Source organism: Talpa occidentalis, unplaced genomic scaffold (assembly GCF_014898055.3).
Source record: "Talpa occidentalis isolate TD23 unplaced genomic scaffold, MPIMG_talOcc4v2.1 talOcc4.14, whole genome shotgun sequence".
Taxonomy (NCBI): domain Eukaryota; kingdom Metazoa; phylum Chordata; class Mammalia; order Eulipotyphla; family Talpidae; genus Talpa; species Talpa occidentalis.
In genome coordinates this window covers 14,533,745-14,560,346 of record NW_023601433.1, presented here as the reverse complement: position 1 = coordinate 14,560,346, position 26,602 = coordinate 14,533,745, and the positions used below count along the sequence as shown (strand labels likewise).

The window sequence follows — 26,602 nt, the reverse complement described above, 5'->3', positions numbered from 1 at the left end:
TTTTATTTTTTTAAGTTTTTTTTTAAGATTTATTTATTTATTTATACAAGCACTGGGTACAGTCAGAAGCACGGGAGGGTGAGAGAATTCACCAGAGCCAGAGCAGGGAACAGAACAGGCAGACTGACAAAATACACTGCTGAGGGAAGCAGCGGGTGAGGCAGGAGAAGTCTGTCGCACCATGTGGGACCCTTGCCGGTGGCCGGGGATAGAACCAGCACTGCATAGGCTGCGGGCTTCACAGCCCAGAGGCTCAACTGCTGCACCAGGAGGGGAGGCCCACTCTAAGCTATTTTAAGTTAATTTTTATTTTTTTTTTGGGGGGTTCCCTGGTGGTGCAAGGGTTTAAGTATAGCACTATGAAGCCGGCCAGAGAGATACCCACATGGCACAGCAGACCTCTCCTGTCTTGCCTCCTGCTTCCCTCAGCAGTGTTTTCAGTCACCTGTTCTGTCTCTGGTGAATCTTCTTGTTATAGGGCAGCCCCGATACAAAACGGGGTGCCTGCCTGTGGGTCCTCACCCGCGCGCTTAAAAGGACTTATCAATGTTCTACTGCAGGCACACACAAAAGGTTAATAAAAGGTTTATTTACAAGGGAAGGGGAAATGAGGAAATGTACAACTCAGGGAGGAAAGTGGGAGACAAAGTTTTAAATGAGTCCTACCTGATCTACCGATCTGGAATCCCAAATGGCACTCTGAGAGCTGGCCGCAAGCCAGGAGCCGTGAAGCCAGGAGGCAAGCGACAACGAGCCACCCCAAGGCCCACGTGTCTGGTTTTTATACCCAACCTGGCTGCTTAACCCCACCCTCAGGTCCCAGCCACCTTCCCTTTGGTGGTGATGGGATTTGTCTTTCCCAATGTCTTGATGGCTTTGGTCTGGAGTGGGGGTGGAGTCCACAAAGCCTGTATGGGATTAGCTCAGGACATCATTTCCCCCTAACATTCTCACCCTCCTGCACCTCTGACCTGTATCCCAGTTCTTGTATGCATAAATAAATAAATCTTTTAAAAAATAAAAGTTTATTTTTTTTAAATTTACTGTAGAGCTTAATAAAGAGAACATTAGTGATATTGATGACTCTTAAGTGCATTTCTCTTATTTCATCCTCCTCCCTACCTGCAAAAGAAAACTATTATTTTGAATTCTTTGTTTCTCAATCCCTTATATTAAAAAAAAAACTCAAAGTTTTTATTTCTACAATACAGTGATGCAATTGTAAATCAATTTTGCAATTACTTAGAAAAAGTTGCTAGTATTGGCAAATACCAACTTTGGGGTTATTATAGATCTGGCATTAGTCTATATGTTTTATTCAATCCTCACATCTCAAAAGGGAGGAATTATCATCACCTGCAAGTTCCAGTTCTGAATCTGGGCTTAAGTCCTGCAAGATGGGGATGGAAGAATCTTGAACAGAACTCATTCTGTCTCCAGAGTTTTTGCAACAATTATGTTAGAATACCCTATCTCTTATATGGTAAATATTTCTGACATCTAGTTTGAGATTTTACCCTACTCCATTTTCATGAAGTTATTTCCCAAAATTGGTTGTAGACATTGTATTAAGCTATTTCTATACTTTAGGTCTATGATCCATATGAAAATAATTTGTGCGTAATATTAACATCAAAGATCAGATTTTATTTTCCTCCAGGGCTATTTAATCTGTTAGAACATTTATTGAGAAACAATACCACTGATTTTTTTGGTAAACTATTTGCTTTTACGTGCATGACTCTATTTTGAGATTTCTTTTTCTTTTTTTCCCCATTAGTTTATGTCTCTATCTTTGTGAAAATACCGCACTGAGAAAGGCAAGTCACATTCTGATCTTTATCTACTGCCCTCCATGGAGGGCACTCAGCTTGGGTGTGGCACTGAGGATTAGAGAGAGAAGATCACAGCCTTCCAGCAATTCTTCCTGTTACCTACCCTGCTGCCTGCTACTGAGTTCTGTCTTCAGCAACGACATCTGTACAGACAAACTTGAAAACCAGTTTTCATCAGAAGCACTCATTTAAAAATCCTGATGCATAACAGATTAAATCACACAGTGTTGCTTTATCACTCTGTTGCCTTGCCATCACTGGAAAAAGTTTCTACCAAACTGTAGCCTGTAACGAATAAAGTGAACAGGGGGCTTGACTCAGGTCTCTGAAACGTGACACCCTGTCCATAATCTTCTCCTGCTCTGCTCACAGACTTTCTGGAAATCTCCCTGCATTTCCGAAGACTTAATTCACCACTTACAAAGTATCATTCATTTCTAGGTAAACTGTACACTATCACTGCTTGATAATTTTATGAGGATACCAATGTCTTGTGCTTGGTGAACACATGGAGAAAGAAGTGAGGGTTGGAGCACACATATTGGGTCATATTTTACTCTGATTCCACAGGGTAAAGACAGAAAATTGCTTTTAAGGACATGAGCTTCCTAGAGGAGGCAGGGCCAGCAAGAGTCAGGAAACTAGAGATTCCCCTTTTCTGACAGCTCCCCCCAGTCTTTTCCCTAGGCACAGGAAGTTAGGGTGCAGGTGCAAAGCTCTCTAACATGTGCCAATAGAGGTACTTGTGCTCCATGAAGCCTCCTCCAAGTTTCCTACTTCCCAGATGACCTTCTGAGATTCTATTCCAGAAAGCAGAAAGAGAATCCACACTATTAAGAGCACAGTTATCTCATATGCTCAGAGAACTCAATTTCACTGACTTGGTCAAGTCATGGTTAAATCTCATGCACCTCAAGTGTTTTAATCCTAGGCCTTGCCCATGGGACCTCTGGTGATTTGAGGTATGGCATGAGGCTTTATATCACAGGGAACCCTCCCCAATTATGTCTGCAAGCAGATTGGGTTATAAGCCAGAAGGTGCGTGTTCATTGGGCTCTGAGCACCACTAAGCTCTTCTCTCACCTTTCCTCAACTCCTTTTTTATTCCATATCTTTAAACACTAACATTTGGAATTTTCCTTTTCCTTACATATCATAACAGACCTCTTCTAGTCCACATTCCCAATCATAACAGATATGTGTTTCATCAATCTAAGAGGCCATTGACATTAATACACCATTATTTTATGTAATGATAAGAAAAATCAAGAGTATTCCCAATCAAATACTGACCCACTTCCAAGATGCCAGTGATTCAAAGATGTTAAAATATGAAAAATACATATATTATAAATAACTATTTCTGAATAGATCAGAGTTTGATGAAGTGGGTTAACAAAATTGGAAAGGCACTTATGTGGTTTATGCTGATAAGGGAGTTAAAATTGCATGTAATATGAGGAATATGGGGGATAAAAATCACCTACCTGAGACCCACCCAACCTTTTCCTGGTCTTGAAAATCCCTAAGTTCACCAATAATGTTCCAAGATCATTCCTCCCAGCAAAGAAGATCAAGAATAAACTGTGGGTTGCATTTCCATTCTGGACCAGAAACCACTAAGCACACAATGGAGAATGGTGGTCAACAAATGTAGAGGGTCTGTATCCCCTGATACCACAGAAGGAGAAATTGGCACTATCTCCTTCCAAGTGTCCAAGTCATAAGCTTCCTCCTTTTCTTTGAGAAATCAAGAGGGTATAAATGCCAAGGAATGTCATATGAAGTCCTATAAACACCAAGCGGACACCAGGGAGAGCCCTCTCATCAGAAAGGATTGCAGAATTTTTGCTGTGCCCCTTACCTCCCTTCCACTTGCCCTTATACCAGCAACCTTTCCCCATGGGAAAATGTTACAACAGGATTATGAGTCTGTAACAGCTTTCCCTGACAGAGCTCATTCCACAGCATGACTTCAGCCACAATGGCAGCCTCCTAGACAGAGGGATTATGAAGATCAGAGACTGGATATGAAGAACTGGGATGGTGGGAGAAGTCTCAGCTTTCTTAGATCAGGTTTCCACAAGTACAGTTGTTCTCTTCAGAAATCATCTGGCCTTCTCTCCGTCCACTGAAGCCTTTAAGTCACTTGCCAAAACCATGGCTGATATTTCTCTTTTAGCATTAAAGTCATGAGTTATTCGGGTCTCTACTTTGACTACATTCTTGAGGCACCTCCAGAACCCAACCCAATAGCTCCAACATCTAAAGGTTTACAGATGGGCAGGGAAGGGAAGTCATCTCGATGGTTGTTTCCATAGTACAAGTCAAAATACAAACCATGAACTCATACAAAGGGAAGGACTGGTAAGGAGAGAGAATGAAGCTTATCATACCTCACATCTACAACCCTTCTGCAGGAAGCCAAGGTCGCCAAAGTCAGGGAGCAATCATAAAGAAGGAATCACAGGAGAACCAAGAAAAAAAAATATCCATATGTTCGGTCCCCAGCTCCCAGTTGAAGGAGTATCACAGAGATATAATTTGCATAGTAGCCTGAACAGCAGTCATACCAAAAGGCTTCAACTTAAAAAGTTTGAATGTTTATTTCTATACTAGGTTCAGGATTCACAGTGCCTTGTCCACACCCTACAGCCAAAGTGAGCTTCAAGGAAAATGTAGCCTGGAATAAGGTATAAAGTAGGATAGAAAACCAGCTCACATGTTAGAATCAGAAGAGTTCCAGAACATATACACCATCCACACAGACTTCTGGAAATGTTCTTACCACTCACAGACACTGGTTCTCCTACAACCTCTCATTACAATGAAAACCTGCACAAATTTAGTTTTTCATGCACTATCATTGTGGATCGTCACATGCCTACTCAAAACAAGGATTGCCAAGTTCATGTGGACAGAAGCCAGTGACTTCAGTGTAGTACTCTGACCAGATTTATTGCATGTCTCTCCATTGCAATGGGAAAGAAACTAAAGGGATGAACTTAGGTGGGGCAAGGAAGGTAAGAGAACCCTCTCCGCCTTTCTGCACCCAAGTTAGCATGAGGAACAAAAACAAGAGGCACTGAAGTAAATTAGGTCCTCCAGTGAGATTTGGAGCCAAATCTTGACCAGAATAGATGATACCAGTTGTCTCTCTTCCCTCTCTATTGCCTGTCACTGGCTCTGCTCTTAGGAAATAAGTCTATAGAATAGGTGTTTATAGAATTATGAGATTCATTTCTACAGAAAGTCCAATTTCAAAGAATCTGAACAATTTTAGGCTAAAGAACACTCTTAGGAGTAACTCAGCAACCTCAACCACCTTATCGACAAAGCTTCTGGGACTCAGAGATCCAGAAGGAGAAATTTACAAAGTATGGGAACAGAATAGCAGACTTGAAGAGAGGATTCCAGCCAAATTCCCATTCTTTTTCTTTAGTACTTAGGAAATGCATTGGCTTCACCAGACTGAATTCACACTTTGTTTAATCTTCACATTTTAATCCATGTCTTGAATTGCTATCAGAAATTTTACTATTTTTTTTTGATAAAGACCTTCTAAAATGGGAAATTATTTGTTATTATAGTCCATCCCATTCCATCTCATTCTGAATAATAAAAGGTTTAAGAGTTAGTTCAATGGAGTTTGGGGATTTACATGGAGGCAGGATACAGTGAGAATGTACAAATGGTTCATCCTCCATCTACATTGATTGACAAGAGATGATCAGGTCACAAGAAAATGACAATAGAAAAAAGAAACCTAGTTTTTACATATTTTCCTAAACTTTCCCATTACATTATCGGTATATGCACAGCCACCATGATACCAGCTAGGGATATGACCAAGTTTTGGAATGAAAATAGTGAGTAGGGAGATCCTTTGCCTCCATTAGAGTGTATCTTGAATAAGCTTTAAAAGCTACACTTTTCATTTGCTTCTTCCTCAAGTTTTAATCTACCCACAGCCCATCTTAACATGCAAGACAATGCATCAGAACAGCGTGGTGTGCCCCACCTATAGTTTCTAATTCAGTAGGTCTGGAGTGGATTCTAATAACCTATTTTAACTCTAGGTTTTAGCTATAGGGGTTTTGTCAAATCCCATTATCCTTTACCCACTAGTTTCTAACTAGTTCTTCAGTGCCAAAATCAGGGATGCAATCCCTCCTAGGATTCCACAAAGTCTCTCTGAAGCATAGTCACAACAGGAGATGTAGGAATTGGAAGAAGGATGGAGTCACACTGAGATTTGGCCAAGGAGCGGCTCTATACAGAATGTTAAAACAGCACAGAATGAGATCAGGGGCTGTGTTTATTAGAAAAGGAAATTCTCCTAACAGCATACCCCTGACAGATCGCATGTACACCAAGCTCCAAACAGTTGAACAGGTGCCATGGGAATTATAGAGAAAGGCGGAGCACCCAATTACTCCAGGTCTCCCTAAACCACTTGTTGCCCAAGAACAGCAACACTGGCCTAGACATCATGATTCTCAGAAGACAGCCATTTCAAACATGCACACATGCATTAGGCCAACATTTGAAGTCATATATCAAGGTCACATTCCCACCCTGAAGCAATGAAAGAATTGTGGGGATTAGAAGCCTGGAAGGAGGAATGTAGCTGACCGGACACACAGCTCATATTTCTGCATCCGGGATTGGTAGTTCTTTCTACTCAGACTTCATGAAGCCTCCTTCCATCTCAGACAAGCTCATGTGAAACATCTTGCACAGTTTCCATCAAAGTATTAAATAGGAATAATTTAAAAAAATCAGGTTTTGTCTTTACTCAACCTTTACAATGTGAACCATAGAACTCATTCCAAACCATAAGATCTCAGAGTTGGTATAGCCAGAGGTGTTAAGAGCAAATCAGCAAGAGTATTGCCAAAGAGAGATCAGGAAATGGCCATTTCCAATCCAGCAATACAGAAGAATACGTGCAGGGAGACAGAAAAATACTTATGCAGGTGAAAATCAGGGGATAAGAAATATTATATTTCTGATAAATTCCAAGGGTCAAACACGAGCAAGAATAAATCGCAAAAATGTTGAAGATATAAATTGACCAATTTACAAATGAAGAAATCAAATAAATAAAACATTCCAATAAAATAATAATCCAGGACTAGATGCCTTCACTAGTAAAGTCTATCAAATGTTAAAAAAAAAAAATAATACCAGTCTTCCTCAAAATCTTTCAAAAACTAAAGAAGATGGAACACTTCCAGACTCATTTTATGTGGCCAAAAGTGCCCCAATACCAAAGTCAGATAAGAACACCACAGGGAAAAAAAATTTACAGGTCAATATTCCTAATAAATGATGCAAAAATTCAGAACAAAATACCGGCAAACTGAATTCAACAGCACATTAAAAGGATCATATACTAGGATCAAGTGGAATTAATTCCTGGGAAGCAACAATGGTTGAACAAATACAAATCAATAAATATAATAAGTTACATTAGTATAATGTATGATAAAAATCTAATGATCAAATACAAGAGGATTAAAAAGATGCCCTATTAAATCGGAAAATGTTTTCATACAACATATAATTGCTACAGGATTAATATCCAGGACATATAAAAATCTCACAGGGGGCCTCCCTGGTGTTACAGGGGTTAAAGTCTCAGCACTATCATGCTATCACCAGCCACTGAGGCACAAGTTCCATTCCCAGCCAGGGAGCTAACCCACATGGCGCAGTAGACCTCTCTTGTCTTGCCTGCTGCTCCCCTCAGCAGCATATTTCAGTAGATCCACCTGTTCTGATCCCCACTGTGTCTGGTGAATCCTCTCATCCCCTGCACCTCTGGCCTACACCCCAGTTCTTGTATGCATAAATAAAAATGAATCTTTAAAAAAATGAATCTTTAAAAAATATCATACAACTCAACAACAAAAATACAAGCAACCTAATTAATAATAAATAGGCATCAAATATGAACACACCGTTCACCAAAGAGGGTATCCAGAAGACCAATAGACTTATGAAGAAATGTTTATAATTGCTTCCAACAAGAGAGATTCAGTTTAAAACCACAATGAGGTGCCACCTTACACCTGTGAGAATGGCAGATATTAAAACAACCTCCAATGGCAAGTGCTGGAGAAAATTTGGAGAAAGAGGAACCTTATTACACTGTTGGTAGGAATGAAAATTGATGTGACTATTATGGAAAACAACCTGGATTTACCTTAAAAAACTAAACATGGGAACTACCTTGACACCTAGAAATCCCACTGTTGGGCTTCTGTCCAAAGACCATGAAACCAACAATGCAAAAAAAAAAAAAAAAAGTACGTTCCACAGTGTTCATTAGAGCATTATTTATAATAGCCAGGACATGTGAGCAACCTAAATGCCTATCAATAACAAAATGGAGGGAGTTTGAGAGAATTGTGTAGTGAAACAAATAAAACAATAAAAACCAAGATTGTGCAATTACAAGCAAGTGCTTCAATAAAGTAAATATTTGCAAAAACTAGAAGAAGGGGAAGAGAAATATGAGGGATAGTGGTGGGGAAAAATAAAAAAAAATCATATCAACCCCCCAAAGAGAGAGGAATGCACAGAAAAAAAAAATCTCAGTGTTTTCCTTGGGTTAAGTGACCTATTCCGGATTATGTCCTGTTCCTAAGAAACCTTGGAGGGTAAAATCAGATCATCAATAGATGTGCATCAGTAGATGTACAAAAAGTATTTGACAAAATCCAAGATCATCTCATGATAAAAACTCTCAAAAATGTGTTATAAAGGGAAGCATGACTATATGCAATTGAATATTATGCAGTCATAAAAATGAGAAAATCCTGACATTTATGACAACACGGATAAATCTTGATGGCATTATGCTAAGTGAAATGACTCAGACAGAGATGGAGAAATACTGTATGATAGCACTTAGATGTGGAATCTATAAAGCCATAGAAATAGAGAATAGAAAGTTGTGAGGGGCTGAGAATTTTGGGGGAAGGAGGAGATGCAGGTCAAAGAGTACACTGTCCAGTTACTAAGATAAACAAGTTCTTAAGATGTATTGCAAGATGATTATACTTAATACTACACTGTAGTTATTCCTACAAGCTGGTAGGTGGGGAAATCTTAAATGTTCTCACCAACAAAAATGTAATTATATGTGATGATGGAGTTGTTAACTAAACGTACTATAGTGATCATTTCATGATACACATGTATATTAAATCATCACACTGCACACCTAAATTTACACCGTATGCCAATTTTATCTCAATGGAACTGGAGGGGGAAAGAAATGCATCTGAGATGTCACATTGGTCATACTTCTTAGATTTGGGCAGAAGTTCCTAAGATTTAGCTTTCTCGATTTAAATTAGGAGAAAATCAACACCAACCTCAAAACTCAATACATTTCTAGCCTATAGTCATTGGCACTTAGGTAGTACTGTCTGTAAGAGAGGCCCCCCCACAAATCTTTAGAAATCTGATAAACCTGTCTTTGTGTCTCAGCAGAGAGTTTGTGGCAGCCACTAAATGGTGGATGGGCCCGCACCACGGGATCATTTAAAGGAAGAGGCAGGCAAAAAGAAAGAAAAAAAAAAGACAAAAACCATCTCTTAATTTAAATCATCTACAATTCCTGAACCTGTTCCCTACACCAGGAAGGGGATACAGACATCAGCAATATTCTGTATGTCTTCACATGTGTCATTGGTTCTCAGAAAACTTCTCCCAGCATTTTGGGTTGCCTTCGAGGGTACCCCACATAACTTTCCCCACTCTCTTGTCCCAAGCCCTTGAGGATGCATTATTCTCAGCATTTAAAAATGGACACACTTTTCAGAGGGCTGCCTCATGTTGAAGAAAACTATGGTGTTTTTGGTGAAGTCCCCCCTAAGCACAAATATGTCTACTCTGTTCCCTACAGGGGGTTGTTACCATGTCGTGTTTTGGGGGACCGAATCTGCCCCTAAGAGCTGCTAAGTGTTTTCACCCAGGGGTCCCAGCCATAAATTTACCAGCATTGGACAAGGTTGCGTCACGACACAGCATGTCCTCAGTAGCAAAACATGTTGCCCCCAGCCCCCTGCCTTGAATCCATTTCCAAGATTTAGCAGCCTGGCCTGGGTAATGAGGCTGACAGCAGCTCTGTTCTCATAAACTCCCTGAGGACGCTCCACCGCCCCCTCCACAGGCTCGAGGCAGCCACCTAAGTTAATCAACGCCTTCGCACGGACGCATTCAGTGGGCAGAGACGCAGCAGGTACCTTACGTGGGGACAAGGCATCCAGCTAGCAAAGTGCGTAAATCTGAGCAGAGTCACGTTTTAGCCCGTCTCCATGGCAATAGAAAGGAGAAAACAGGCAATCAAGGATAATAAGCCCCGTGGGCGGGCGGGCGAACCTGTGAGAGCGAGTTAAGCCCATATCCTTCCTTTTCTTCCTTTTCTCCCTTGTCCACCCCCATCATCTCTCTGAAACATAAACAAGCATCAAGCCCAGGAAAGAGGGCCCTTCAGGGCACCATGACAACTGCCCTTCCTCCATCCCGCCTCCCCTCACCACCATTCTGCAAAATGCCTCCTTTTCCAGCAATCTGGTGACAATATGGCCATCCTGCAACACCGGCCCCCTGAGGCTGACCAGAGGTTTTCTGAGGGTCGCTAACCCGGGCAGTGAGGAATGCAGCAAAGATGAAGCAGAGGCTAGATGCTAAGAACAGATCCAATGGTGCACTTTCCCAGCTGTTTTCCTCAATTATTTTTTTCCTGAAAAATTGAAACTTGCAGGAAAGTTGAAAAGGTAGTAAAGCAACCTCTGCAATATCCTTACTTGAATGCGCCAATTGTTGGCAGGCCGGGACACTAATATTCTGTTTGTCTTTGGATCTGTGTCTGCCTGTCTAGCCTGTTTGGTTTACTACAACATAATTAGGATAGTGCCACATGTGAGAAAATTAAGATCCATTAATATGTGTTTAATTTTGTGTAAACTCAGAACAGTCTGTTTAAAGGTTCTCAAAATATCTAGTCCCCAAAATATCTTTCATAGCTTTTTTTTTTTTTTGGATCCAGAATTCAAGCAAAAGCATTTCATTGGGTTGTTTTGCCTCTTTATCATAATCACCTCTCATTCATCAAAGCACATACATACCTACCTTAAAAAAAAGACTTATTTTCAAGAGTCCAGGATATTTGTAGTGTAAAATGTTCTGCATTATGGGCTTGCCTGAATATCTTCCCCAACCCCAACCCCGGGATTAGATTCAGGTTAGATGATCTCATCATCAATGATGTTGAACTTGATCCCTGCCCCATTGTACAGCAGACCCCCACTTTACCATACTGATCTGTTCACAGATTCCATCCTATAGTGAAGATGTCCTAATGTGAACCCTATAATACATTGATATTTCATAATGTATTGTAAGAAGATATAATTTGAAAATTTGGGGACATTACTTAGCTTGTATAAGACTGGAATTTATACAATAAAGCAACAAAATTACTGAGCATTTTTAAATTGCCATTAAAAAGTGAAATTAAAAATAATTAAATTGGAAAAGGTTATTTCAAAATCACTTAAAATTTACTAATGGAGTTGGTGAGAAAAATTCTAGTACTAATTCACTAATTTATGCCATCATCATGCTTTTTTTTTATATAGAGGCATGTTTTATTTATTTATTTATTTATTTGTTTGTTTGTTTGTTTGTTTGTTTATACAAGCACTGGGTACAGTCAGAAGTGCGGGAGGGTGAGAGAATTCACCAGAGCCCGAGTGGGGAGCAGAGCAGGCAGAAGGACCGAAGTACACTGCTGAGGGGAGCAGCGGGCGGCAGGAGAGGTCTGTGTGCCATGTGGGACCCTCACTGGTGGCCGGGGATAGAAGAGAGATCAAACCGGCGCTGCAGAGGATGCGGGCAGCTTTGCAGCCCAGGACTCAACCGCTCTGCCACCAGGGGAGGCCCTCCTTAAATAATTTAAAATGGAACTAACATGATTCTGCAATCCCACTTCTGGGTATGTAAGCAAAAGAAATAAAAGAAACATCTTGTAGAGATACCTGCACTCTCATATTCCAATGCAAGAGTCTAGATACTAGACTCTGATTTTCCTAGACACTCATGTTACTAGACAGTCATTTACTTGGTTCATCCAAGTTGTCATATATGGCAGGATTTTCTTCTTTCTTAAGTTTAAGTGATATTCTATTTCACGTGTGTTTGTATTTATGTATGAATATGTTATGCATATATGTATACATATATGTGCATACATATATACACACAATGGAATGCTATTCAGTCTGAAAGAGAAATCCTACTTCTTATGGCAACAGAATAAATTTGGAGGGTATATAGTAAGTGAAATAAGCCAAACACACAAGACAAATACTGCTTGATCTCACCTATCTGTGGAATCTAAAATATCAAATTAATAAAATCAGGGACTAGAATGGTGGTTACTAGGGGCTGGGGGTGCGGAAATTGGGAGAAGTTTCAGTTATACTAAATGAGGAAATTCTGTAGCTCTAATGAACAGTAAATAAATGTACTACATACTTGCAAGCTGCTAAGAGTGAACTTCAACAGTTCTTAACATGCACCCTGAAATAGTAACTATGTGAGGTGATGGATATGTTAATTAATTTTATTCATAATCTTTTCACAACCGAATATTATATTAAAATAGCACATTGGACACCTTAAACATATACAGTTTTAGTTATGATTTTATTATAATAATTATTCATTTACTATTATATCTTAATAAAGCCAGGGACAAAACCTAATATATTAGCATTGGTACAAAATATTAACTAAACTAGTCTTTTTTTTTTGGGCCTCCCCGGTGGCGCAAGGGGTTTAGCACCGCACTATTAAGCAATTTGCAGTCTCTGCAGCACGAGTTCGATCCCCAGCCAGCCAGAGAGAAACCCACATGGTGCAGCAGACCTCTCCTGACTCGCCTGCTGCTCCCCTCAGCAGTGTGCTTCGGTGGATCCATGTGTTCTCTTCCCCACTGTCTCTGGTAAATCCTCTCACCCCCCACATCTCTTGCCTATACCCCAGTTCTTGTATGCATAAATAAATAAATCTTAAAAAAAACTAGTATTTTTCTTTACTTTTTTTTAAGATTTATTTATTTATGCATACAACTGGGGTGTAAGCCAGAGGTGTGGGGGTGGGGATGAGAGGATTCACTAGAGAGAGTGGGGCCAGAACAGGCAGATCTACTAAAATCTACTGCTGAGGGGAGCAGCAGACAAAACAGAAGAGGTCTGCTGTGTCATGTGGGTTAGCTCCCTGGCCGGGGATTGAACTCGTGCAGCCATCGCTGGCAATAGCTTCATAGCACTGTTTTTAACCCCTGCACCACCAGGTAGGCTCTAAACTAGTCTTTTTTAAGACTTCAAAAATTTTCACTCTTACATCATTTCTCCTGTTCTTGTGTACCAATTTGCATGTAGCCATGACGTTTCCTCAATTTCCTCCAATCTGTGACATTTTCTGTTTTCACTTGTTTTTTGGCAATTTCGAACTTTTGACAGTACTGATCAGGTATTTTGTAGAATGTCTTTCGAGTAGAGACTATGTGATGTTTTCTCTTTTTTGAAAAATTTATTTTTATTTACTTTCACATTCAAGAACTGGGGTGTAAGTCAGAGGTGTGGGGGCAGGGTGAGAGGATACACCCGAGACAGAGTGGAGAGCAGAACAGGCAAATCTACTGAAATACACTGCTGAGGGGAGCAGCGGGCAAGACAGGAGAGGTCTGCTGCACCATGTGGGTTAGCTCCCTGGCCGGGGACAAAACCCATGCTGCAGTGGCTGTTGAGAGCTTGATAGCACTAAGACTTTAACCCCTGTGCCACCAGGGAGTCCCCTATGTGATGTTTTCTAATTATTAGACTACATTTGTAGATTTGGGAAAAGAATACAGAAATGAAGTGTCCTTCTCTTTGTGTCACATCAGGGGCACAGGATATCAACATAACCTATCACTGGTGATACTATCCTCAGTAACTTGGTTAAGATGGTGTCTGCCTGTTTTCTCCACCATAGAGTTACTAGTTTTCACCTGTAACTTTCCATGCTTATTAGAAGTTACTAGACTCACACTAATAGAAAGGAATTAACCTCCATCTCCTGGAGGAGGGGATATCTACATTTGTATTTTGGAATTCTTCTGTAAAAATGTCTCCCTTCTCTACTATTTATTTGTGTATTCAGTTATATAAAAATATATAAGTATAGTCTCATGGGTACATTAGTCTCCCCTTATCTATGAGGGACTCTAAGCCCCCAGTAGATGACTGAGACTTCAAATAGTACCATATTTGCTATGGTTTTCCCATACATACATCCCACTGATAAGTTTCCTTTATAAATTAGGTATAATAAGAGGTTAACAGCAATAACAAATAATAAAATACAATGTACTGTAATAAAGGTTATGTGAATGTGATCTCTCTCTCTCAAAATATCTTAGTATATGTAATATTTTTTGGCCTGCAGCTTTTTGGTCTAGGACCTTGGCTGGGATTCTGCATCTCCCAGATGTGAAGTTCACAACTCCCTGCTGTTCAAGGATGAGTGTTCTGGAATGCAGAGGAAACTGTAGTTTCAGAGGTGCACACTGATGACCTTACACCAGGGCAGCTGAGTGTAGAAAATTGCATGATGAATCCCAGAAAGCACCCCATCTTCTTTGTAATTAGTGTTTTTCCTTCTTAGTTTGCAAGCCCTGCAAACCTCGGGGACCAAAATACACAAATAAAATGGTGATGATACATGGTAATCCACATATATGGAAAGTTCCAGATAACCTAAACATTTTTTTTCTATTGAGATAACATTTGAGATTCACATTCCCAATTTCTCACATTTTATACCTAAGAAGAACAGGGTAACCACAGGTTTTCTCTGGGTTTATGAGGTGAGCTATGAAAACAGCATGGCTGTGATGAAAATCCATTGCACAGTTCATGAAGTACAGTGTGGGGGCCCCTGGAAACAATCTTGGCTTGTCATGTTGCTCTCTCACTTCATAAACCCAGAGATCTAAGATATTCAGTGTGCGCCTCTGATACTACAGTTTTCTCTGTATTCCAGAGCTCACATCCTGGAATAGCAGGGAGTTAGGCACTACTACTACTTACAGCTGGGAGATGCAGAATCCAGTCAAAGTATGTTTATAGAAAAGCAGGTGAAATTGAGGAAGAACTAAAATTATCATCATTTGCAGATCCCACTAAAACTAATCGAAATGATAAATAATAAATTCAGTAAAATGGCAAGGTACAAAATCAAATTGCAGCAATCACTTCTGTTTCTATATGCAAACAATAAGTTAGAAGAGAAGAAGACCAGGTAAACGATGCCATTCACAATGACAACAAAAAAATTTAAACACCTAGGAAGAAATTTAACAATGGAAATAAAGATCTATACAATGAAAAATATAAGACATTGTTAAAAGTAATAGAAGACAGAAAAAAGGGAAAGATAGTCCTTGCTCATGGATTGGAATAATTAACATTATTAAAATGGTTATCCTACCCAAAGCAATTATATAGATGCAATGTAACCCCTATCAAGATTCCAAGGACATTCTTCAAAGAAACAGAAGAAAGAAAATTGAAATTAATATGGAACCACAATTGTTTCCAAATAGCTAAAACAATACTGACACAAAAGAGGAAGAGTGGCAATATCAGATGCCCAGACTTCAAACTATACTACAAATACACACACATCAAAGTAGAATGGTACTGGGGTGGGAGGAAGGCACAGAGCCCAGTGGAATAGAATCGAGAGTCCAGAAATAAACCTATACATCTATGGACACTTAATCTATGGTAAGGTATCCAAAAGTATACACTGGAGAAAGGAGAGTCTCTTCAAAAAATGGTATTGGGCAAACTGGGCAGCCACATGCAAAAGAATGAAACTAGATCACCATCTCTCCACTCACACAAAAATTAACTCAAAATGAATTAAAGTGATGGAAATAAGATCAGAAGGTATAAAATATTTTGCAGAAAAAATAAGCAAAATACTCCACGCTATTGGCTTCACAAATGTCTTTGGGGATTTGACGCCAATTGCAAGAGAAGCAAAAGCAAATATAAACAAGTGGGATCACATCAAACTAATATGCTTCTGCACAGTGAAATAAACTATCAGTGAAATTAAAAAAACACCTCATTGAAGTGAGAAAAATTTGCAGATCATACATCCGATAAAGGGAAGATATCCAAAAATTATATTTTTGGACTCATACAACTCAACAAAAAGAAAACAAATAACCAGATCAAAAAATGAGCATAAGCGCTCAATCAAAACCTCAATGAGATATGATCTCACACATGTGAGAATGGCCCATATCAGGAAGACCAGGAAGGTCAAGAGTTGGTGAGGATGGGGAGAAAAGGAACCTTTGTACACTCTATGGAAAACAGTATGGAAGTTTCTCCAAATATTAAAAATAGGTGTTTAATATTTGGCCCATTATATTTGACCCAGTAAGTTCACTGCTAGATATTCACCTGAAGAAGGCAAAATCACTAACTTGAAGTGCTATATGAACTCCTATGGTCATTGCAGTCCTACTTAGAATAGCCAAGTTAAGAAAAAAAATTAAGGGCCCAAAGATGGAAGAGTGGCTCAGAAAATATGTAACATTTTATATACAATGGAATTCTTAGGTATAAAAAAGATGAACTCTTGTCATCTGTGAGAACATGGGTGGGACTGGAGAGGATTATGCCAACTTAAATGAGGAGAAAGGAGAAAGACAAATACTGCATGGTTTTACTTATATGTGAGATACAGAAACTAAACAAAGGGTCAAACAAAACAAAACCAATACCAAACCTTTGACATCTGACTGCAAAACTGAGGCAACAGGAAGGGGAGATGGTGAGGAGGGAGTGGTGCAATGAGGGGGCCAAATGGAGCATGATGGAGGGTTACTGGGGCTTTGGTGATGGGCATGGTCTGAAAATATACATTTGTAGAGGTCTGAACCTATAACCCCTGAAACAAATGCAATGAAGAAATACAAAAGGGGGTGAACAGAATAAAACAGTTATTATGGATAGTTGCATTGACCTCAATAAGCATATATACACTAGAAAAATGCACCAGAAGCTATGAACTTTGGGCTTAAATGGGGGTAGGAGTCAATGAGGTAGGGGAAAAATGAGAGAGAGAAACAAGCTTACTCTCAGTCTCTGCACTGTGATCCATGAGAAGGGCACAGGTTGCAATGAACAAGCTGCAGGGACACAAAGGAATTGTGATGAAGATGCCTTTGACAGGCAGCTGCCCAGCCCTACTATGTGTCCTCACCTGTTGGCTATCGCCACCTCTGCTCCCCCAGTGGCCCAACTTGCTTAGATTTTTCCACTGGAAACACATCTCTTCTGACACTGTTCCCAGTTGTTGCTGGGACCCAGGCACATGGCCTTTCCTTGCTTCAGTCCTCGGGGCTGGACCCAGGGTGAGTGAGCAGCTGGTGAGGACACAGCTCATGTTTCTTAGATCAGAAAGGCCATTCCTTAGGTGCTGCCATTCCGGCCATTTGGCCATCAGGAACCCCTTTGGCTCTCTGAGCTCTTACCTCACCCCTGGTCAATTTTCACAGGATTTTCCATTCCTTGTCTTAAATAGATCATGGACAGCTGTTCTTGTCATTTTATTCTCAAAGTTACTTAACCCCTTGCCAAGGCTCATTCTCATTATTACTTTAGACACTATGAGAAACTGCAGTGTGGTGAGTAGGAACAGATTCTGCTTCTCATTAGCTGTGTGACCATGTAAATTAGTTAGCTTCTCTGTGCTGTTAGCTCAACTGCAATGGGAACAGTAATAATAGTACTGATACCATAGGGTCCTAATGTTGAAATGAGTTGATTGTACAAAGTACCAAGAAACTACCATATACCTCAGAACTGTCATGCAAGTGTCTGACACCTAATAAAAAGTTCTGTTATTCACAAACCTCTCCAAAACCCCAGTGCTACCCAGGGCCAATAAGGGTAAGGGACTAACACTGCAGTTTACTGTATTCAGGTCAAGTAGGGGATAATCACAACATGTCAAAGACCAGAAGATACTTTCCAAAAGGGACAGGAAACGTCCCCAAGGGTGTACCCAAGGGAAAACATCCATTCGTATTTCTCTGCTATAAATAAGGCCTCACAAATAATGATATGGAACTGTGGGTAGGTTATATCGAATACCTAAGTCACAAACTGTTAGGGTGTAGCTAGTCATTTCTTCACTCATCAACCCCAAATCCAGCTGCAAGTCCCACACCTAAGCACACCTGAACAAGCTTCAGGGACACAAAGAAATTGTGATGAAGTAAGTTTTCATTATAAAAGAAAAGCTGGTTAGGGTGTGCTCAAAAGGAGCATGCTCAGAAACAGGTGGAGGTGAGAAGACTAGAGGTAAAGATATTTGAGAGAGGTGACTGGGAGCACTTTCAGTTTCCTATCCTTCTCCCTCTCAACTCCTACTAACAATGAGTAGTATTCAGTCAAGAATACTACGGTGACCCTTGTACATTCTTCTGTTGTAAGACCCCTCAAAGCCAGAGCATTGCCTAGGGGTGTCCTCCCATCTCAATACCTATACTGCTACTTGCAGTTGTCTGACTCTGGTCTTCGTCCTCTAAACAAACAAGTGAACAAACCAACAACACACACAAAGTGCAAAACCAGAGCATATTATTTCTTTTTAGAACACAAAAGAAATATATTTAAAATTTGATTAAATATTTTTTTAATTTTATATATTTTACCTCATTTTTCATTTTTGCACAATGTATGCATTTTCTTCTTGGTTATATTCCCCATACAATCCCCACCCCCCTTATTTTGGCCCTAATCCCTCCGCCCCTCCACCTTCCCGTAGTGTGTTTCTGGTTTATAGTTGCTTGTTGATTCTGATTTTTACTCATGCAATTTGCAGGAACATGGATGGAGCTGGAAGGGATCATGCTCAGAGAAATAAGCCAGAAAGAAAAAGGAAAAATACAGGATGGTCTCACTCATAGCACGGATTTAGAAAACCTAAATAAGAGACGAGGAAAAAGACTAATTATAATAAAGTAAAAATCAAAATCAAAAAGCAACTATAAACCTGATTAAATATTTTTAACCATAAACTTTCTCCTGGATTTGCAATCTAAACTAATTAAAATTTCTGTACCTATTCTATTTCAAAGTAATTTTTCATTGTAAAAGAAAAGCAAGTTAGGTTCTCCCTGGTGACACAGAGGTTAAAGTTTCGGTGCTATCAAGTTATCAGCAGCCACTGCAGCATGAGTTCGAACCCCGGCCAGGGAGCTGACCCATATGGCGCAGCAGACCTCTCCTGTTTCACCCGGAGCTCCCCTCAGCAGTGGATTTTAGTTCATCTGCCAGTTCTGCTCCCCACTCTGTCTCTGGTGAATCCTCTCAACCCCCGTATCTCTGGCTTACACCCCACTTCTTCTATCTATGCATAAATAAATAAAAATAAATCTTGGAGGAAAAAAGAAAAGCAAGTCAAGTAAAGAAGCTTAGAAAATACAAAGAACTCTCATGACATTAAAATATATGTTAAGATGGTTTTAATGTAAATATGATTGTATATTCATTGTATACTTCTTTGCAATGTAAAGTTCTAGAAAGAACTAGAAAAGTAATTCAGTATATGTATATTATACATATATAAAAAACAAACTGGGGGAAATATTTGCAATGCTCATGTAAAACATATTGCATTCCCTTTATCGAAATGTTAAATATTTTGACCCCAAAGGAATTTTCAAAAAATTGTGTTTTTTTCACCAAAAATGTACTTTTAAAGGAAGAACCCTAACAAATAAGTTATCTTTATTTTAATTGTTTTGACTGAATTACCAAATATAGGTGTGGCAAACTCATAAGTTTTCTCAATTTTATTCCATGGCAGTAGACAATATAAACTCAGCCAACTACAGCAGGATAAATAAAAGAAGATGATTTCCACATGTTATGATAATCCAAAGAGCAAGCTAGAGATTCCGAAATTAAATTGTGTATACAGTTTTTAAAATATGAGCCCTAAATATTTTATTTGCTTACTCCTCTCTATTTTTTTTCTCCATCTAATTAAAAAAAATTCAAACCAAGAAGATGAAAGAATTGTATACCTGCTACCTAAATTCTATAATTAATATTTTACTATGTTTGTTCAATCAAGTATCAATCCATATATTCATTCCTGCACTCATTCCATCTTTTTTTTAAAAAAGATTTATTTATTTATGCATACAAGAGCTGGGGTACAGGCCAGAGATGCGGGGGGTGAGAGGACTCACCAGAGACAGAGTGGGGAACAGAACTGGCAGACTGACTGAAAGACACTGCTGAGGGGAGCAGCAGGAGAGACAGGAGAGGTCTGCTGTGCCATGTGGGTTTCTCCCTGGCCGGCCGGGGATCAAACTTGTGCTAAAGAGGCTGTAGACTGCTTCATAGTGCGGTACTTAACCCCTTGTGCCGCCAAGGAGGCCCTCCATCTTTTTAACATATCCAGAGTAAATTGCAGATATTTGTACACATTACCCCATACATATCACAAAGAAGAATGTAATATCTGTTTGTATCCAGATCTAGTGAAACATATAATTTTTAAAATTAATTTTCAGTCTTTTACATATCAATATAATTTTGGGGATGCATTTTCATACCTCCATATGTACGCATGCTTAACTTACCCTGCACCAATACTCTTATGCCAAAGACCTATCCCCTTTCTTATCCTACCTCCTTTTGACCTCCCCCCTTATACCTGCTGATGACCAATGTATTTTCACAGACTCTATGAATTATTTTTTCCTTACTTTGACTGTATATGTTGTTCCTGTAGTTGATAGTTTGCAATTAAGTGAAACCATCGAGTATCTGTCGTTCACTTTATGATTTATTTCACTTGGCATAAACACCTCAAGATTCATCCATTTGTTTCCAAAAGGCACTATTTTATCTTTTTAAAAGCTGAATAGTATTCCATTGATTATGCAGCCCACAATTTATTTATTTATTTATACAAGCACTGGGTACAGTCAGAAGTGTGGGAGGGTGAGAGAACTCACCAGAGCCAAAGCATGGAATAGAACAGGCAGACCTATGAAATACACTGCTGAGGGGAGCAGCGGGTGTGGCAGGAGAGGTCTGTTGTGCCATGTGGGACCCTTGCCGGTGGCCGGGGACCGAGCCTGTGCTTCAGAGGCTGTGGGCAGCTTTAGCCCAGCACTCAACCGGTGCGTACGGTGCACCACCAGGGGAGGCCCTATTTTTTTATTTTTTAAAAAGATTTATTTATTTATACAAGAACCATGGTACAGGCCAGATGTGTGGGAGGGTGAAAGGATTCAACAGAGACAGAGTAGGGAACAGAACAGGCAGACTAATGGAAATACACTGCTGAGGGGAGCAGTGGGTGAAACAGGAGTGGTCTGCTGCGCCATGTGGGTTTCTCCCCGGCAGACCAGGATCAAACCTGCGCTGCAGAGGCTGTGGACAGCTTCACAGTGTGGTGCTCACCGCCTGCGCCACCAGGGTGGCTCATATCCCACAATTTATTTATCCAGTCATCTGTTTTGGGTACTTAGGTTGGTTCTAGACTATGGCTATTGTGGTTCTAGACTATGGTTCTAGACTATGGCTAATGTACTAGGAGTGGATAATGGGTAATAGGTGTGCATAAGTCTTTTCATATTATTTTTTATATTCTTTGTGTAAATATTTAGAAGAGGAATCCTGAAATATGTAAACCTTAAGTGATGAATGCTTCCAAATGAATGCAACAAGGGAACTGAAAACCTTATCAAAATATAAAAATTACCATCAATGCATACATTACCATCATGCTTCTTCCTAGTCAATTCACAACCACCATTGATTGGTCTGTTTTTCTTACAATAGACTATTCATTCTGTCTGTCCTTGAAAACCAGTGATGTATCATATTGCATGTGCTATTTTTATAGATTAATATTCATCAATATAACTTTTTAAATTTTTTCCATGTTCATATATATCACATGTACATTCCTCTTTGTTGCTGAGTAATATTCCATTGTATACCAAAGTGTGTGTGCTGTGACTGTAGGTGTTTGACATTGTGAATCAAAAGCATGAGTGGAAGGATGAGCCCAATCTGTAGTTTTACAGACCTAACTCAGAAAGTGATGGGGATTCATTCCCCAACTCCTCATGCTAACAACTTTAATTTTAGTGATTTAGATGAGTTGGGTGGTGATAAAACCTTATATATTTTGGACATAAGGTGGGGGAGAGAGAGAGAGAGAGAGAGAGAGAGAGAGAGAGAGAGAGAGAGAGAGAGAGAGCCAGCATGCTAGTGAATGCATTATATCTGAAACCTGGATGATATGTGAGCATAAAGACCATATGAAGTGTTAAGGCCCCTTATTCTCAGATTTTGTTACTGATAATAAAGCTGGTGATGCCCTCAAGGAACGGAGTATATGACAGATGTTATGTATTAAAACTATTTGCCGACTGCGAAGCCATGAAGTTAAACTCATACTTTATTTTAGAAAAAATCTTTATCATTCATGTTTAGATCTGAAATCCTTATTATTCTGTGTGATATAAGGTAGGGAAAAAGATAAATATGTATGTGTCCACAATGAACTAGAAACATTTTTAATAGACAATTATTTTTCCACTGTTTGAGAGTATAATTAGGTAATAAATCATATTCATCTTGCCATATATGTATGCAGCTGTGTCCATATTCTCAATTTTGTTCTATTAATCTATTCATTTTGTACCTGTACCATACCATAGATAGTGTTATATTCAGTCTTGAAATCTGGTAGTGTAAACCCTCCAACTTTGTGCTTCTTCAAATTGTGTTGGCTCCTCATTGGTCTTTATATTTTTATATATATTTTAAATCAGTTTGTCAGTTTCTGAAACATAGAATTTTTATTAGAATTGCACTGAATGAGTAGTCAAATCAAGGTGAACTGACATATTTAGAATAATGATTCTTCCAATGTATGACCGTGACATAATCTTCCATTACTTGTTTATAATTTATATAAATAATACTTTATGGTTTTATTAAGAGGTCTTGCACATTTTCGTAGGAATTAATTCTAGGTATTTGATTTGTTGATGTTAATGTCAATGACCTTGCAAATGTGTCAGATTTTCTACCTGAATTGTTCTTTCTGGTGTGTGTTTACATGTACCTTAGACGAGTGTGTGTTGTGTTTTGTATCTCCCTACAGGTACTCTTTTTCCTTGGATTGTTGGCTGATTTTGTTTTGCAGCCTTAGAACTTCAGTGCTTTCCAAAAAAGTTTCAATGTGAAGTTAATCTGGCTCCTTTTTACTTTGGGGTGACAACCGTTTGAACTCTGTACAACTAGGTGTAAACATAAAGTTCTGTTTTAATTTGACTAATCAGTCCATTTATATTTGATGTCATTAATATTATATTCAGGTTTACTTGGTTTGTATTTCTGTCCTTTCCTCACTATTTTGAAATTTGTAAAATGTTTTAGTCAATCAATTTTAGTCTCTAAAATAACTACTTGTGTATTAATTTATTATTATTATTGGTCATTCAATGTATTATAATATGCTCTTTTGACCTAATAAATCCTAATATGAATAGCTACTTTTGTAATTTTCCAAGTACTGATAGAAAAATGGAATACTTCAAGTCCTTTTATCTTCCTTTTGTATTATTATTATTTTTGTGCATTATTTCTACTTAGAGTTTGAAGTCTATCAGATCTAAGGAACATTGTTTTGTACATTATTATCCATTTCTTTTCAACTACATAGTTAGTCTTTTATTTTGTACCTCACATCTTCCCTTATTTTCTGTGTCTCTCTTAGGGATTATTTTGCTGAAAGTAGTCCTTTTGATTTTTATCAAAAGGCAAGATGTTTTGACAAAATTTCTCTGAAAACACACTTATTTTACCTTTATTTTAAAGAATTTTCCACTGAAGAAAGCCTTCTTGATCAGAAGTTATTTTCTTTTGTTACTTCAGACGAGACATTCCATTGTTTTCTGGCTTCAATTATTTCTGCTCGGAAAAGTGTCTGTTTTACTGTTGTTCCTTTAAACCTAATGTGTCTGTTTTTCTCTGGCATCTTTCAAGACTTTCTTCATTGAACTGGTATTCAGCATTTTATTATGTGTGCTATAGGTGTGGTTTTCCTTCTTTTTACCCTGCTTGATTTTCACTGACCTTCTTTACGTTGTTTATTGAAGTCGTCATCAATTTGGGAAAATTCTCAGCCATTATTTCTCCAAATATTGTTTTGATTCCCATTTCTCTCTTTTTTAATTTGTACATTCTAATTCCAAACATGTTAGATAGTTTTAATGTGTTTCAGATGTTGCACATATGAATCTTCAGTTATTTATTCTTCACAATTATTTTCATCTATGTGACATTATCCTAGCTTCCTATTTCCTATTTGATCATACAAGCTGTTATGCAATATATGGAGTTCTTAATTTTAGTTGCTGTATCTTTTGTTTCTTTAATTTTATTTAAGTATCTTGTGGATTCTTCTCTTTTCCTCTCTTTTTATATTTGTCTCTATTTTAATAAACATATTAATAAAAGTTAGCCTAAAAACTACCACTTATAAGATATGTCAACACCTGTAGAATTTTTTGTCAGTTTAAAATACTATGCTTTACAGAAAAATGTCAATTTAAGAGTTAATCATTTCAAAATTATAACTATAAATACATCTATCAGTATCTGAGACAATTTTGTGGAAAATTACATAAATTGCATCTTTATATACATTCTCAAAATACAAGTGAATTTATTTGAGACAGATATGGCTAAGAAATAGACTATAGCGCTTCCTTCAGCAGCACATACTAAAACTGGAACAATACAGATACAATTAGCATAGCCCCTGTGCAGGATGACACACAAATTTGTGAAGTGTTCCCTACTAAATATAAAAAGAAATAGATCATAGTATATGCATGAATATTGAGAGTCATGTATTTAAATATTTTTTTCAGTGTTCAGAAAATCACAGAAAAGGATATCAGAATGGGTTAATTCAAGATACCAGTGTTTCTCCAAACTGAAAGGCTGATATCACCTTTGTGAGAAAATGACCTTAGGTAACAAGAAAATGATCAGCTACCCCTTTCTGGTAGACAATCTCACCTGGCTTTCTGGACCTAGACAAGACCCGTGTGGTTAGTAAAAATGCTCCCATTGAAAACAGAAAGCTAAAGGGACTCCTTTATCTTACCCACACAAATCCTCCTCTGTGTCGGTTTTCAAACTTTATCCTCAGTAGCCAAATATAGACAGATAGACCTGAACATTACTTTGCACGAAATAAACACTTTTTAAAAACTCTGGCCCCAGTTTTACATGTTTTGGCTTGTAAAAGTGTGAATCACATAATATGTCCTCAGCAGCTGCCCCATCCTGAAGCCAGAAAATGCTTCTAGGAATGAGCGCATGGTTGAAGAGCACATTAACAGGACTCGGCTTACGCCGGGAGGCCAGCGCTCTCTATAAGGCATAATCATTTTGTTCATCAGAACTTGCTAATGCTTCATTATTTTTCTCAGTCATTATCTTGCTACTTATACAATTTTGTATGTTGTGAATTATGGGAGTTTTTGTGCATCCTTCAGGCACCCTCATCGAGGCTTGGTTTAATCCTTTTCAAAGCCTGTTGACTACAGTGCATGTCGACAGGGAAACAGGTGGCAACAGTGAGTAAATGTTGAGCCATATTTTGTTCAATCTCCATAGCAACAGGATAGAAAAAGGTCTATTAAGATATACTGGTTCCTGCAAAGAGAGAGAGGCAATGAGATGCTCCTTCCTTATTTCTATTTATCCTCAGTCTTATTTCTCCCATTTTCCTCTAAAAGATAATAAATGAAAAAATGGAGAACACAGGTAGGAAAAATCCTACTATTACACAAATAATATCATGTAGGGTCTGTGAAGATATCCCAAGATAAGGTACTTCCTGCGTGGCCCCCTCTCAATTGGCAGCAGGGTGTACTATTGGTACCAATTATTGGATCCCACTTTCTTATTAGAATGTTTTATTGACCCATCCCAATACTTAGACATGTGACTTGCTTTGGGCAATGCAACGTGAGCAGAAAAGATGAATGTCACACTCAAGCCTATGCCTAATGTCATCACCTGTGTCTGTGATGGCTTTTGTTGCTCCTGTCACCAGGAGGGCACGTTCTTCAAAAGGACACCAGAATAAAGAAAAACGGGTGGGAAGAGCACAAGGGACTATAGTGATGGTTCACGGGTGAATGGGTGGTGGGAATTTCATGGGGACTATAACTGAGATGAAAATGCACACTGTACAAAAATGAAAAATGATGTAAAAATATATAAAATACTAATTAAATAATAAAGATTCTGGGGCCTCCCTGGTGGCGCTAGGGGTTAAGCACAGCACTATGAAGCAATGTGAAGCCTCTGCAGCAAGAATTCGATCTCTGTCTGGCCAGGGAGCTACCCACATGGCTCAGAAGACCTCTCCTGTCACACCCACTGCTCCCCTCAGCAGTGTATTTCAGTCAGTCTCCCTGTTCTGTTTTCCACTCTGTCTCTGGTGAATCCTCTCACCCCCTCTCACCCCTGGCCTGTACCCCAGCTTGTGTATGCATGAATAAATAAATCTTTTAAAAAATAAAGACCCTATCCCCCTCCCAAAAAAAAGAAAAG

At 38.9% G+C, this 26,602-nt stretch overlaps 1 non-coding gene across 1 annotated transcript; it reads left to right on the top strand.

Moving 5' to 3' along the window:
* Nucleotides 1-24,733: 24,733 nt before the first annotated feature.
* On the top strand, nucleotides 24,734-24,835 carry LOC119245461 (U6 spliceosomal RNA). Its single transcript, XR_005125376.1, has one exon. It is a non-coding gene; the product is annotated as a U6 spliceosomal RNA (small nuclear RNA).
* The last annotated feature ends 1,767 nt before the right edge of the window (nucleotides 24,836-26,602 follow it).